This window comes from Patagioenas fasciata, chromosome 1 (assembly GCF_037038585.1).
Source record: "Patagioenas fasciata isolate bPatFas1 chromosome 1, bPatFas1.hap1, whole genome shotgun sequence".
Taxonomy (NCBI): domain Eukaryota; kingdom Metazoa; phylum Chordata; class Aves; order Columbiformes; family Columbidae; genus Patagioenas; species Patagioenas fasciata.
The window spans coordinates 91,246,284-91,262,170 of NC_092520.1; the positions used below are offsets into that span (position 1 = coordinate 91,246,284).

General features: G+C 44.4%; 1 protein-coding gene across 15 annotated transcripts in view; it reads right to left on the reverse strand.

The window, feature by feature from the left end:
* Positions 1-15,887, reverse strand: part of TIAM1 (TIAM Rac1 associated GEF 1) — a 196,467-nt gene that overhangs the window by 133,776 nt on the left and 46,804 nt on the right. For 13 of the 15 annotated variants that reach the window (XM_071810375.1, XM_071810364.1, XM_071810369.1 and 10 more), the window contains one exon: positions 2,197-2,256. The exons of the other annotated variants lie outside the window; for them this stretch is intronic. The gene's annotated coding sequence lies outside the window, so the exon portion shown is untranslated. The remainder of the gene's footprint in view (positions 1-2,196; positions 2,257-15,887) is intronic. 15 annotated transcript variants of the gene reach the window in all.

The window sequence follows — 15,887 nt, forward strand, 5'->3', positions numbered from 1 at the left end:
TCTCCTTGAAGCTGATCATCATGCTTATAGCTTTTGCTACACAGGAGTCAATGGTGACACATCTTTACTCAAACAAGCACCAAAGGCTATAGAGGCTGCTGCTAACCAGCACTCCAGTGCAGGTGAGCAGCCAGAGGTCTTGCGAGATCATAAAGAAACGTGCCCAAGAAAATGTAGGTGGCTGTATCCACCATAGCACCTTTCAATTCATCACACCCAAACTTCATTAATTAGAGTAAGGATGTGCATAAGCCACAGCACATCTTCACTGATGAACTCAAAGTAGAGCAGAGCTTGCTGTAAGTAAAGGACTGCAAGATCTCTGATGCAGCTTTATTAAATGAAGTGTCTCCAGACTGGGCATTTAGTTCAAATCTATGCATTCAGATGCTGCTGTGGTTTTGGCTGTAATTTCCCACGTCCCTTCCCCACCAAGATGGAAGGGATGTGCATTGTTAGCCAATGGAACCTTCAGGCAGCCACTTGCTCCTCATCCCTACCCCTGCTCACCCCACTGAAATGATTCCGCATCAGGGCTGCCACATCCTGCCCATGTATTCCCACCTCCAGACAGCCACCAGCCCTCTTCTGGTTCCCCAGATCACAAAACATAGCTGGGCAAGACACCACATTTTTATTTTCTGGATCAGTACCTTGGTCTGATTCACGACCACCATGGCAATGCAGCTGTGTGATGGGGCAGGATGCTCCAAGCTGGAAGTGTTGAACACTTGGTCTTACAAAATCCAAGGCAGACACAAGCACGAAAACATCACACGCTATATCTGTCACACACAATACCCTCCTTCCCCCATCCCAGAAAAAACAAACAAACAAACAACAACTTTGGGGTTTGTCTTGAAAGATGCAACAGCCTTCAGAGCAGAAGCCACTTTGACATTAGTCAATATTTGATACAATGGAATAGGAGAGAAGGGAAGAAAGAACGAAGAAGAGACCTTTCACGCTTTTCTTTTTTTTTTACAATGCACTGTCTATATCCTCAATAAATGTTTGTGCACCTCTTTATAACATAAATGTCAGACTTGCAGTGGATTGGAACCTAGGGATTACTACCCTGGCAGAATTAACATATTAGACATAAAAACCATAAAATTTCATTATCCATTGTAAACTGCATGCGCTTTCACTCTAGGGAAACTGGAAATATCACCCAATTTCATTATCATTTTCTGCTAAACGACTGTTCTGCTGTGTATTTGAATATTGGCACATTCAGTTTGATGATATATCAGTCTTCCAGTTTCATTCTTCTTTGTCTACAATGCTGATTTTTTTTAAATCAATTTTTTGTTCTCTTTTTATATGTGTGAAGCTACCATACTACAAAACCACTCAGTTCTAAAAAAAACTTACCCTGGAAGAAACAAAAAGGATCATATTTGTTAAGCTGTAAACACACCAGAAGGAACCTATCCTGACATCTGAAATAAGGGTAGAAGGAGGTAAGAAAACCTCAGACACAACAGGGAAGGCTTCGACTCATTTATAGGCACGCTAGGGTCTATGGTCAATAGTGAGGCACTAAAGAAAAGAAAATGTTCCCTTCTGCAGTTTCAACTCCCGGTATTTTTCCTTCCCACTATTAGGCTGGCTGCAAATTCAAAGCTTTGCATAAGCCACAGATTTTGTCTGTCTCTTTGAAAGGTCAAAAATTAGAAGCAGCACAAACAAACACACATGACAAATAAGCCAGCTGGCAGCAATTTGGAGTGACCACATGGAGGAAGTGCGCAGAAGAATGAGGGCAGGAGAGGAGCCTTTAAAAGCCTGGGTCATACATATATTGCAAGTTACAAGCTGCCTCAGGGGCATTTTTTTTTTTTTGTTTAATCAGTTTTGTATCTTTGGAAAGGTTAGCGATCAATTCTCCAGTTTTAGTGCTGTCATGTTTCTAGAAACACTTCTGCATATACTTTCTTTGATAAAACATGCAGCTGCTGACATGATTTTTTTTGTATAAACATTTCACTATGTACTACATTGTATATTTCAAAGAAGCCTTAACATTTTTATTTCTAAGAGACCACTCATTCTCCTCTGCAGGCTGTGGAGCATTATCCTAGGGCAGAGAAACAAGGAGACAAGTTAACAGAGCAGAAGGGGGGTGGGCAGGAGCTGGGAACAGACACAGCAGTAAATGGCTTTACCAAAACCACTCTGGTTGTTACTCACATGAGGGTGCTACCGAAGTAAGTAGAGAGGCAGAGAAACATTTGTTGTCTCGCGTAGCTTCTGGAATGGAAGAGAAAGATCAACAGGTCAACTACAAACATCAAGCCAGATGCACACAGCTGGTGTTAATCTGCATGACCCTCATTACCTGCAACAGACCTCTGCCAAACTACAGCAGCCAAAGAGCTGGCCAGACTTTTATTACTAACATCACCTCAACCTATTAATGCAAGGAGGGAAATAATTCAAATCCAAATTGTTCCTCACTATTTGTTGCTGTTTATATTCTGCCAGAGCCACAAAACCCAATTAAGTTGCTTTCCCTTTAGTTCACAGTCAGTCAGCTCCAGGTGCTTGGGGTTGCAGTCTCTGGGGCTGCCATTCCTGCAGGGAACATTCACTTGTTTAAAAGCAGCTCTTTCCACTGGACTTGTGTTTAGTTAATTGTACTATTTCTATTGATCTTAAGCTTTATAAAAAGCTTGGCTCCTGATTGCATGCTGTCAGCAAAATTACACTTGGGGGCTAAATTTGGTTTAGTCTGGATCTCATCAAATAATAAATGGACATCACTGACATAGGTTTAAAGTAGTAAAACAGAATGCATTTAAAAAATAAACCTCTAGAATGCCTATCCAACTAAAGTAGTAAATGGTCACTTATCCCCAGCAAATATCATCACTGCACACCATTCAGAGATTGGAAACGTGTTGATTGTCAACTCCTGGAGCACCATCCAAGTGAGATTTTCTACTGCCCTTCTTCCAGCCAGCCCTCTTCACCTCAAAACACAGGTTAGTGGAGGGAGAGCTTGCTGATGGCTCATTATTTAAAATGGTTTGGGTTTTGTTGTGTTTGGGGTTTTTTTGTAGTGCTTTTTTTGTTTGTTTGTTTTTCTCCCCCAAAACAAGAAAGGTGGAGAAGAAAGCTTCCTGTGGCCACTCGACCCAGCACAACGCACTGAGCCCTTTCAAAACCCTCACAGGCTCTAAGCGCTGAAGATGATGTAACGTCAGCAGACATCTGCCAAATGAATAAGCAAGCTCCAACATGCTTCCCTCCAACCTGCAGAGCAATTTCCATCCCAGTACAGGAACTTGTACTGGGGTTTAATACTCTCCTCAATATATCCCCTTTCACAAAGAAAATCCGTGCCCACTGCTACAGGAACATGCTTAATCCTTGTAAGCAGATGTCAGCCTCCAAAGCTGAGAAAATGACTTTGTTCTTTAGCATCAGGGAATTTAAAATGCACGAAGTTGAAATGCCCTGATGAATTTGGTAACTTAAACCCCGAGAGGAAGCACCTGCTTTCTGAATAGCCACCCAATTAAAAGCCCGCCGCTGTTTTATGCATCCATAATTCAATGTGAATGGTCTTTCGCTAGTTGACAATATATCAGTTATGGTCAAGGAGCAATGCAGCTGAAAAAGAGGGGAGGGAGCTGCCAAGAGCAAAAGACCCGAATCCCTCAGCATTGCCCCATGCAGCAGTTCTCAGACAAAAACTTCTGAGCCAGGGTTGCTCCACAAGCATCAACAAAACTCTGCATGAGCTCCACCAGTCACACCGGAGGGACAACAGTTCACCCCAGTGGCAGATCTGGGGCCCGGATCCACATCTCAGACAGCTACACCTCTCATCTCCCAGGAACCCGCTCACAGATATAAAAGTATCTCCCTTCACTATTCAGCAGGTAAAGTAAGGCTCCAGTAAAGCTGCAGGTTAAGGCATGGCATCTTGCAATTTATTCACACAAGCAATAGCAGGGATGGGGAGGGGAAAAATCAAAACAAAAAACATAAATAGGGGATTTTCATCAAAAAGTAAACAAAACCAAAAGCTAAGAACACACCCAAGCGATCAGCCTGCCAGCAGGATTAGCAACTGCAACAACAAAAAACAAGAAACAGTAGCAATCCCCTTAGCTGAACTAGAAATAAAGCTGTCAGTCTTCTCAGCGCAGCCACCCAGGGCAAAAGGTGGCAAGGCTGGAACAGGGGCCTCATCAGGCATTAGGCAGCATCTTCAAATATTCATAGAATCATAGAATCATTTCAGTTGGAAGAGACACCTCAGGATCATAGATTCCAACCATAACCTCACTCTAGCACTAAACCATGTCCCTAAGAACCTCCTCTAAATGCCTTTTAAACACCTCCAGGGCTGCACCACTTCCCTGAGCAGCCTGTCCCAGCGCTTCACAACCCTTTCCGTGAAGAATTTTTTCCTAATATCCAATCTGAACCTCCCCTGGCACAACTTGAGGCCATTTTCTCTTGTCCTATCACTTGCTACTTGGGAGAAGAGACCAACACCCTCCATGCTACAACCTCCTTTCAGGTAGTTGTAGATAGCAACCCAGGTCCTGATCCACCTTCACATAGACTAAGAGAAGCTCCCACCAGTCGCTGTGTGAGGACAAAGCCATTCGGCCATTTACCAAAACATCTTGTTTACTTTCTGTTGGTTGTTGCTTTCTCTCAGTACAGCCAGTTTTTCAAGAAAGAAATGCTTTCCCTGTGAAGAGGCCTAAACTCGGCTAAAAATAGGGTGCCCCCCCACACACACCTCATGGAGCGAGGAAGACTGGGCAGAAGAGGCACTGTATCTATAAGGAGCTCAGGCAGGACCGGCAGTAGATTATCAGCCTTTCTGGGAAGTTTTATCTACTACAAGTGCACGAAGGATATCAGCTTGGAAGCCTTAAAACATGCTGGCGTGAATCCTAATGATGGGCAGAACTGTCGCTCCACTACGATTAAAATCTGCGTCGATATCCAGGGCCGGGCCAGGCACTTTCCCATTTTTCTCACCGCCTCTGGAGAGGTGTGGGAGGCCCTGGGCAGAGGCTGCGTTGGCCTCAGGCCAGCGCTTGGGTCAGCAGCAGCTTTGGAGCACTTCAGTCGCCATGTGCTCGGTGCAGACCGTCTCCTCGGGCATGCTCACACCAAACACCAGTAGTTCTCATGGTCTCATGGAGCATGTATGCCAAAACCATTCTCCCGGTCCACAAAAGCCAGCCCCTGCCCTGCTACAGAGGGCTGCCCCAAAATCAGCTCCCTCTGACATGAGGCATCTCCCTCTCTCACCTGGCATGGGGCTGAACAGCATGAGTGACAGACACACAGACCACAAGCCAGAACCAGACCAGACTTCTATCCCCCTAGGCCAGCAAGTCGGCAGGAGAAGCAGAGCCACGGATTCCCAAACTAGAGAGCAATAGCAACAAAAAGCCTGCTCCTCTTCTCCATTCTTGAGTCCCTCTAGCAACAAAACCAGGGTTGCAGGCATCCCTCACTGTGTGCCTGTCACCATCAAGCAAACGTGCTGCAGGCAAGGCAGGAGATGTCCTGTAATTAAACACTGCATCAGAACAGTAAGATTAGGCAGACAACCTCAGTTCTGACATCTTCTAAGTTTAGCTTGCTTAAAACTGTAGCTTCAATACAATATGTTTAACACAGAGATTGGGATACACACAGTTTTTAATGTGTCTTTTGAAAGGTCCACAGAAAAAGAAATGAAAACTTTTAAAAAGATTTTAAGGTTTTCCATGTGAATTTAACTACGTGTGGCTAGAAGATCTACAAACGGTTTCCTTACCTTTGCATTTTCTGTAAGAAAAATCTGTGATACCTGACTATACTGAGGTCAGAGCATTCCTATTTTCTCCTCCCAAGACTCTCTTCAATCAGAGCTCCAGCCTTCTGAGGGATCCATTTTGTCTTATCCGCAAAGGTCTTGTCTTCTCTTTTGCTATTCCCAAGCTCATAGTGAACCCCTCAAAGTGTCCCCAACAACTACTGTAAATCCCCAGTCCTCTTCTCTTGATTTAAGAATGGCTGCCACAGTAAGGTATCATCATACAGTACTTATCCTTGAAAACATGTAACTCCAATTCAACAATCCTATTACATATGCTCCTAGCATTTGTACAGAAGAGATTTAGCTCTTAGCTCTCCATTGCTTTATCTCTTTCCGTGTTTGCCAGTGCAGAAATTATCTCAGGCTATAGACAGGTCACGTCCAAATGCTTCTCCTATCTTGCTGCAAATCTAGAAAAAAAAAAAAAGCAGCCATCATGTAGCTTGCACTACCCTATCAAGCTTCCCAGCTCAGTTTTGAACAGCCGCCCCTCTGAAGTGCAGTGGAAAGAGCCAGTTAAGCTGTCTCCCCAGTATCCCATCGCTAAGCGATGCTATCAAAAAGACCACTTGCACAAATGGTCTGTTGATTCCCCTCTCAAGAAGCACAGAGCAGATGGAACCTGTGTCACGCTCGTAAGGATCTGGGTGGCTTCAGAAGTGAAGGCAGTACGAGCCTAACGCGGGCAAAGAGCCTGTCTAGAACTGAGTAGTTGAAGGGGAGAACAAAAAGAGGGGAAAGGACAAGAAACACGGACATGTGCGTGGGTAGAAAAACCCACCTTCTATAATTTAGTGACTTGCCCTAAAATTTGGGGCTGGAGTGTTGAGGTAAAACCACACCAGATGGCAGGGGGAAAGCCCCCGTCCTGCTTTCTTCAGGCCCCGATCCCCAAAGCCCACACACACGTCCTTACCCCGCGGGCACTGCCCGCTGCCCATGGCCCTTCCTGTGCCCAACACATGCCAACTCACTGCTTCTGTCAGCAAACTGAGCCACCATCGAGCTGCTGCCAGGTCTCAGCAACACGCCCACTTCTTGCATAAAAGTAATTAAGAGCCAAAACACTTCTGTTTCATTTATTCCAAATGCACTATTCCTACAGGCCTATCCTCCACAATACATATATATACACATTTCCTGAATCATCATCTCCTACCTCAAATACTGAATGCCCATTTTAATGCTGTTTTGCCATTCACCTGCCAGGGATAGCCTTTTTCTTTCACCGCAGTACCTGCTTCTGTGGTCTTGCCCAAGACCTGCTTTTTACTTCATCCTATTTTTTTCCTCATATCACGCCTCCAACACATTCTTGACAACTCATAGTTTAGTCACCATTGGCAAGTCTAAACCTCGGCTGCACAGCATTTACCAGCAAGGCAGCTCTATCTCCGTGAGAACATCAGCCCGGCTTTCTAAATACACAGCTCTCAGCAGGTCTGACGTCGCAGCCCAGGGACAGCCCACGAAGCAGGCAGCGCTCTCGAGAAACATGCCCTTTATTTACAAGTATTAGTGCAATAATGGCACTTACAGATGCTTTTGACTCATCTTGCAGCAGCTCCACTGGAGGAGCTCTAACTGGAACATAAACTGAGAGGAACAGAAGGATTAAGACAAACGGGATCGGCAAAGTCGTTTTGTCTGTGCTCATCACCCCACCAACAGTAATACTAAAACTGAAGAACAGGAGATGTCACTCAGGGTACACTTTCACTATTAGTTCAAACCAAGACCATGAAAGGGACAGCACGACCCAGGGCTGCACATTAGGGTGGACCTGCTGGAAAGCAGCACTGCAGAGAAGAACTTGGGAGTTCTGGTTGACAACAGGTTGACCATGAATCAACAATGTGCCTTTGTGGCCAAGAAGGCCAATGGTATCCTGGGGTGCATTAAGAAGAGTGTGACCAGCAGGTCAAAGGAGGTTCTCCTCCCCCTCTACTCTGCCCTGGGGAGGCCACATCTGGAGAACTGTGTCCAGTCCTGGGCTCTCCAGTTTAAGAAGGACAAGGAATTACTGGAGGGAATCCAGCAGCAGCTATGAAGATGATTTGAGGCCTGGAGCATCTTTCGTATGAGGAGAAACAGAGAGCTGGAGAAGAGAAGGCTGAGAGGGGATCTCATCAATGTTTATAAATATCTCAAGGATGGGTGTCAAGAGGATGGGACCAGACTCCTTTCAGTGATGCCCAATGACAGGATGAGGAGCAACAGGCACAGACTGAAGCACAGGAGGTTCCACCTAAACATGAGGAGAAACTTCTTTACTTTGAGGGTGCCAGAGCACTGGAACAGGCTGCCCAGACAGGTTGCGGAGTGTTCTTCTCTGGACACATTCAAAACCCACCTGGACACATTCCTGTGCAATCTGCTCTGGGTGAACCTGCTTTAGCAGGTAGGTTGGACTAGATGATCTCCAGAGGTCCCTTCCAACCACAATCATTCTGTGATTCCCACTGACTCCTTTATGCCATCCAAGCATAGCTGCCATCTGAGCATGTCAGTCAAATCAAGCTGCCCAAAAACACACCTGATGAAACCAGCTAATTTTTCAGCCACATGGCCTGCCTGGGAGTGCAGGTACTGACACAAGCAAGGCAATAGGAACACAGAGCCCACTAAAGGAAGAGGTGGAATAATACTGTCCTCTTCATGGGCAACTCAGTCTTAGAGCACTAAAAATAAATAAATAAAAATCACTCATATGCTCAAGAAAGTGGTTTTTTTCCTAAAAAGTAAGCTCAGAGACACATGGAGCAAGCTGTAGTTGGCCTGCGCCATGCTCCCTCAACACCATCAGTGCTTCTCTGAACAGTCCCGTGTTCTTCCCGAGGATCTTCTAAGGCAGATTGGATTGCTGGTTTGGCTTCAGCACCCATGAGGAACATCCAAATCTTGTCCTATGAGCGCAGCATCTCATCCCACAACAAGCCACTTCCATTAACCAAGCCTGAGTTCCACTAACAACATTGCCCTACTGAAATTTTAGTTTAATTAAAAAAAAAAAAAGGAAAAAGAAAAGCTACAAGGTGCCTAGGAATAATCCCAGCTTATTCTGCTGAGCTGCATCTTCTCTCCACCCTCGCAGCATCACGAACTCTTTTAACCGCACTGTTTGCTCTGCCCCACGAGCCAAATCCCGAGGTGCGCCTTTCACAGCCCCTCACCCCTGACCCACTGCTTCCGGCACCCGTTCCTCATCCTCTTCCCCTCTCTCTCTTTTCTGGCTCATTCCCACCAGCCCACAAACCCAGTCTTTGTCTTCTCCTCCAAGCAGCACTGATCCCCATGCCCTCTCCCACCCCTACTCCCTCCAGTCACCCAGGGCTATTAACTGCACTGTGGTATTCAAACACTGTAAAGCTTAGGAATATATAAAAGCCCCAGAAGGGAAGAAAAAATAGCCATTGCGTGTGTGCCAAGCGCTTTTATTTAAAACACAGCTTATACCTGAATCCAGACACCGGCGACTGCACACGCAGCCCTCCTCCCCTCGCCTGGCTGCCAGCCACACGCCACGGCTGTGTCTGCTTTCCTTCTGCCCTCCTCCTGCATCTCCCCAAGGTGCCTGCTCTTCACCTTCTCCTTCACCCACGGCCCAGCTTGTCCCTGGCGGCCTCTGTCTCACAGCTCGCACCAGCCATGGCCCCTCCCGGCCTCATTCCTCCAGCAGCCACGTGCCTGCACGGCCCTGACTCTGAGAGGGCCTCTGAGCAGCACCCCAGCACAGGCATTGGGCAATGAGACAGTGACAGCAGCAGCCACAAACCCTTTCATCAGATTCCTGCCTTGTTACCACATTGAAATGGCAGCTCCAGAGTTACCGTAGGCATGCCAGACCCAGGACACATTTTTAGCACAGAAGTAATGCGGTGCTGGAGGGTCTCACCTAGGGGCACAGCAGACCCTCATCAAACGAGGCCATGGCAAAAGGAGCTGAACAACTGAAGAAACATGCTGCAACTTGAACTGAAGCACTGCAGGCCTGGAGAAGAAGGTATGTGACGCATCATGATCGCTGACATGCAGGAGACCAGACTGGATCAGGGTCTTTGGCTTTGGTTTCTGTTCTGCGAGCAATTCTCCGATGCAACAGCAGCCCTTGCAGAAATGCCTCCGGGCTGAACAAGCTCGTCTATGCTCTCAGCAACATGAATTTGCTTTCACAGGTAACTCCAGCAGATCCGCTCTCAAAGGAGATTCCCAAGGATTCCTGGACAGAGAGCTGCATGTGCACACGATCGTCACCAAGTGCAGATGACAACCACCAGTGATCTGTCCTCATGGTCCTATGAATCTACGTATCACATGGATCAAAGAGGGCAACTTCTGCAGCAAATGCTGTTTCCATTTCTAGCTTTGCCTTCAAATCAGCCTCTCTGATAGTACTGTTTCTTTTTCATTACTGCTCCTTTGGTCTCCCAGTTCTGTCCATGGCCCTGGCATTCTACTGTCCTCTTGGCTACCTTGCCAATATTATTTTCTCTGTGCCCACCCAGCCCTTCTCTTCCTTCAAACTCACTCTTTGCATCAGTTTCTCCAAAGACACCTTCTTTCAGTTCATGTTATTGCTTTCTCTACAATAGAGATGCAAGATCTGAGTTTGCACAAGACTAAGCACATCACTTTCAGACCCGTGCAGCAAAAATATCCTCTCAGAACACTCGCAACAGCAAACAACAGCAATATGCATGATGTTCCTGCATCAGAGTACTGTTTACACACACACACACACACACACACAAAAATGCTTGTTAATGCTTTTTGAAAGGGAGGTGGGACCAGAGAGCTCTTCTAACCTGACAATTCTACAATTCTGTCATCTTTTGCAAACAAAATAATGAAGACAGAACTGGAAACAGCACTGCTCACTTGACAGCATTCAGCAGAGCCTACAGCTCTGCTGTAGTGCCACAGTGTGACTTTTGCTATGACATTTCACTTCTCAAAAAATCACCATTCATTCCCATTAAAGCAGATATGACATCAACGGTCTTCTTTTGCAACGCACCTAGTAATCTACCAATGAGAACTGTGATGTAAACATGTAGATAACTATGACTGTGCTTAGGACTGAGAAACAACTATAGTACAATGTATAATTATTGTATCACCAGAAAAAAAAACTTGTAAATATAAATCAACAGTAAAAGTCCTCAACACTCAGAAAATATTTCATACTCTTCCCTTTCCTCAGTCCTTTTTGATAGGGTAAGGAGGGCTGAGTTACATAAACATGCTATTTACATGAGGTATTTCTGACAGCCATTAGGTCTCCTGAAGAGACCAGCACTGCCATGGCCAGGGGTGCACAAACCGGAGACGGGCGTGTGGGCTGGAAGTTGAGCCCCTCAGCCCCATCCCAGCACAGACCCACAGGAGCAGACTGCGGCTACCGGATCCACCAGCATCACGGCAACGCCAAGTGTCACGCTTGCCTCTTTGGTGCCGGGAAGACAAAGGCGTCATCACCAAATAGATCCCATAAACTAAATTCAGGAACCCCTCTTGGCATCGGCTGAGGTGTAGATAAGGACAGGCAGCTCTGAAGTTCGCTCTCCTGTAGAAAGCAAATTTTACCGTGGTAGAGAATGGTGGGCTCTGTCCTGTTTCAGGCACCTGTGCCTTCCACCAGCATTTTGCCCCTAGAGAGTGGGGAGTTAGTCAGTTAGCAGCAGTAAGAGAGATGTTTAGTTTGATAATGCAACTGTCAGTGGGATTTTGAAATGTCACTCCCACACCTAGCAGATGCAGTTGGCTCATTCCTCATTTTAGAAAAATGTACTGAAGTTCCTTTTGTAATTGATGCAAAATGTTTCACAAGGCTGGAGCTTTATTTTGAAAAAAAAAAAAAACCTCTCATTCCCTTTGAATTGAAAGGCATTTTAATTAATTATCTTGAACATATTTAAACTGTTCTATCCTTTTTAAAGATGCTTTGCAAGGACAAGCTATCTCCTTAAGTAAAACCCATATGGCACTGAGCTGAACTAAAAATGCCCAAAACAAAAAAAGAAGAGCAAGCTGATGGTTCAAGAAGGTGGATCCTCCACCTATCATCATTCTTGGCCCTGACTTTGCCAAAGCTTACATCTGTGAATAACTCTGGAAGGATGACCAAGAAAAATGTTTGTATACTGGGAGCCTGAAAATGTAACTTGTTTTTAAACAAGCATGTAAGACAAATCACAACTGGGATGACAGTATATAAAACAATGAGAGGAGACACCAAAAACCTGTGGGAGAAATATGACATGAGTTCCAATTAGTTTTACTGCCTAAGTAAGCTCACCTAATAATTTGAGTACCAAAACTAATCTATTAGATGAGCTTTTTTATAGTATCCATTTTCAATCCATATGAAAATTGTCCCAAAAAGCCTTAAACACCACAAACCCATCCAAACTCTTCACATTCTCTTCACCACTTCAAATGTTTCCTCTGGACAAATGCAATTGGGAAGAAGAGGAAAGCCCTACAAAACAGCCCCAAATTTACGATATCTTGAACCCAGGATATATAAAAATGTGGATGTGGAAAGCTAATTTATTCCTGAATTAACATTTCACTCGGAAATAAATATTTGATTTTTATCTTGTGGCGACTAAATCTCCTTTCCCTGCAAGTCCCGACATTGAGCTTCACGGAAATTGGACCACGTTGCTAGGAAAACTGCAGTGACATTTTCTAAGGGCCCAGATCTATATACCCAAATGGTGATCTTTAACTTCATAATCTAAACATATTGTATGATTTTCTTAAGGCTGGAAAAACACTGTTTACCCTCTGTTCCACCATGCAAAGTTTAAAAGTGAACTCAATTGGTTTTGTTATTTGTCCTAAAGCTAAGGCAACAACCACTTTATCATCAGCAATAAATTCAGCTTTTTCTTAAAACTCATCACAGTACTCTAAATAGCTCTTCTGTTTTCACAGGAGGGTTGGTTGAATTTTCTTATTTGAGGAAACTGGCTATATACAAATATATCTGCCCATGAAAGGGTTGCCAACATTTGGTAGAGAAAGAAAGACAAGCATACTCTGGTACCAGCTTCTGTGCAGTTGTTAATCCTCCATCACACAAACACTTGGCAGGCTTCCATTATAAAATTTATACAGTAAAATTAGCTCTCACAATTGCAATCAATTGCAACAATCAAGTATTTATTTTTTTTTAAAAAAAAAGGTGAGCATGGAAAACAACGTTATAGCAATGCAGTGGTTCCTCTATTTCTTTATAATTATGTCCAGTACAGTCTTTCTATCCATCATTTCTAAGTCTGCAAGCACACAACCCATAGACAGCGTAATTCTTCATCAAGAAGCTTCCTTTTGCAGTGCCCCAGAATGTTTCCTTGTCATTTCATTTTTGAAATGTCATTTCCCATCTTGGGGAAGAAGGCTGGGAGGAGACAGAGAAGGGACCCTACAAACTCTCTGGTGCAGAAGATGCCCACCTCCATGTCCTCAGAGCCCAGCTTTAATCCAGCACCTCTTGGGCTGCTCCACGTAAAGCGTGCACGCACCCCTGTTCCTGCAGAGGAGTGACCGTGGCACCGCTGCCCTCTCTCGCCCAGGACCCGTCCATGTGGTGCTCAGGGAGGGGACAGTGCAGCTCTGCATGACCTGAGGGACCACCAAGAGGCGTCCATAGATTCTTCCCAGGGCTGAATCCCATCCCCAGCACTGGCTGTGGAGCAGCAGAACACAGGGGCTTTTTCCAGGAGGGGTGGGGGGGGCAGGTCCCCAAAGCAGCACCAGGGCTGCCTCTCACCATAACTTGCAGAGCAGGAACATGCACATCATCACTTTGAAAACATGAGCCTCATTTTCTCCCTACAGTATGGAGAGGTGTTAAGGGTTAAAAGCTATCTTACCAACCAACAACAAAGCATCAGGAACACTCCTCAAAAAGATTTTCAGGACTGTGAATGACTTTAAGACAACTACACAGTAACTTGGTTGATATGCCTTTTTTTTTTTTTTATCATCCTCTTTGATGCAGATGGTATACGCTGTGTATGTATGGTATGGTGCCAGAGCAGAACTCAAAGTTACAGGCAGCTTTGTACAGATTTTTCCCCCTTGAAACAACAACTCGTGAAACTAGTAATAAATGTTATATTGTTTGGAATGAAAAGCAGATAATGTATATAAACGTCTGGAAATGAAACACATATGGCAAGAACACACTAGAGAATACAAATAATTGAAAAACCCTCTCTGTGTAATTCAGTGTAAATATTACATCTGATGATTGTCTTTTCTCTTCCACATACATACAAGCAAATCAATGTCTGGCACCCCACTTTAATCTGAGCAGTCCTCCATCTTCTGTACTAACAATCTACGTAACTTCTGGCCCCCAGGGAACCTACATCTTGCATGTCAACACACATTCAAAATGGATTATCTGCCACTGTTTTAATTAACTTTTGGGTTTGGGGTTGGATTTTTGTTGTTTTTTGTTCTGCTTTGTATTTTTAAACAGGTGAAAGCTGTATTTTAAAGGAATACAGATCGATTAATAAGCATATGGTACGAAAGGAACATTTTAGTTTTGCAGAGAGGAGTAAGAAAAGATTGCGTGGTACAGTTTGATCAAATCAGAAGCAAAGCCCTCATGTACTATGCATTTGTCTCCCTCAATTCCTAACAGCAGATGCTCTTCTGACCCAGACCTAGCACACTGAATAAAAAAATGAGCATAAACTCATCATTCTTTATATCTTCTAAAAGCTATTTAACAGTGGTAACCGTGAAACAAATTAAGCTGTTTTGGACACAACAGAGACCCACCAATGCAACTTCAAGAATTTTCCATGGATGTCACTTGGCTTTGGTCCAAGCCCATAATGTCACTTCTCACTGTCATCCTTTTGCACCATGAAATTCACATTCAATAATTCATATCAGATAAAGCCAAAGAGCCCTCTCAGCAAAACGTCCAGAGAACCAGCTGACTCTTTGGCGAAGTCTACCATAAAAACAAAAAAGCATATGGGCATGATAAAAAATGGATTTGGTATAATACTCATTCATATGACATTAAAAAGAAGCCAGTATTTAGCATATCTTGCCTGTATTTTTTCATTGAACACACCTGTTCTTCTCATTCAAGATGAAGGGTAAGCTGTTTAAAACAGTCATGTTACCTTGTCAGCTGTTTACCTTAGCGCACAAGCAAGCCCAGGCAAGAGAAACCACTCCTCCAAAATATGGCTGCCCCTCGGAGACAGGGCAGTGGGAAATCTGTGGAGTAAATAAGCTCTGTGACTGCAGAACAAGCCTCACACTCAAGCATTTCAGCACAGTGTATTCCATGATTGCTTTTCCTCCCTGCTCTCTGAAATGCACGTTGCAATTGGTTGTATCATTATACTCATCAATTCAGCTTTTTTGCTCACAGACAGAGCCACATGGACTCAACCTGGAGGTTCAAGTTGCTGCGCCCCTCCAGGCAAAGAAGCAGGTGACTGTCAAAAAATATACCAGAAAACAAGAGGTAGATTTTTTTTTAATATATGAAAAGTCTTTCAGTTGAGGGATGGATGTTTCTTTTCAAAGGAGAAGAGAAATCCCAGAAGACCCATTCATCCCATGGCGATTCAACTGGGAGGACTGGACATGTCTTGGGAAGAGCAGGAACCTGAACCTGGGCTCCCACTTTCCAGCCAAGCCCTCTGATCACTGCCAATGCGATGCTCCTTATTCAAGTCCAGAGCAGCTTCTTTAGTCCTTCTTTAATTCAGATCCAGTTTTAAACCCAAGCATAGCAAGAACATTTCTGATTTTTTCAGGTTTTATAGGAGAGCATTTACATTTTCAATGCAACTTCAATTAAAGTTATGCATAAAATGCAGAGGTGACGTCATGTTATTTAAAATTCCTCATTTTGAGTTTGCATTAAGAGGAAAAACATCTAGGGAAAGATTTTTCTAAAAAAATATATGAGCTGTAAGGGATAGCTTTAAATATAGCAAAAAGGAGATGGCTAGAGGAAAGGATTTGGAGGATAACTGAAGCAGATAATCAG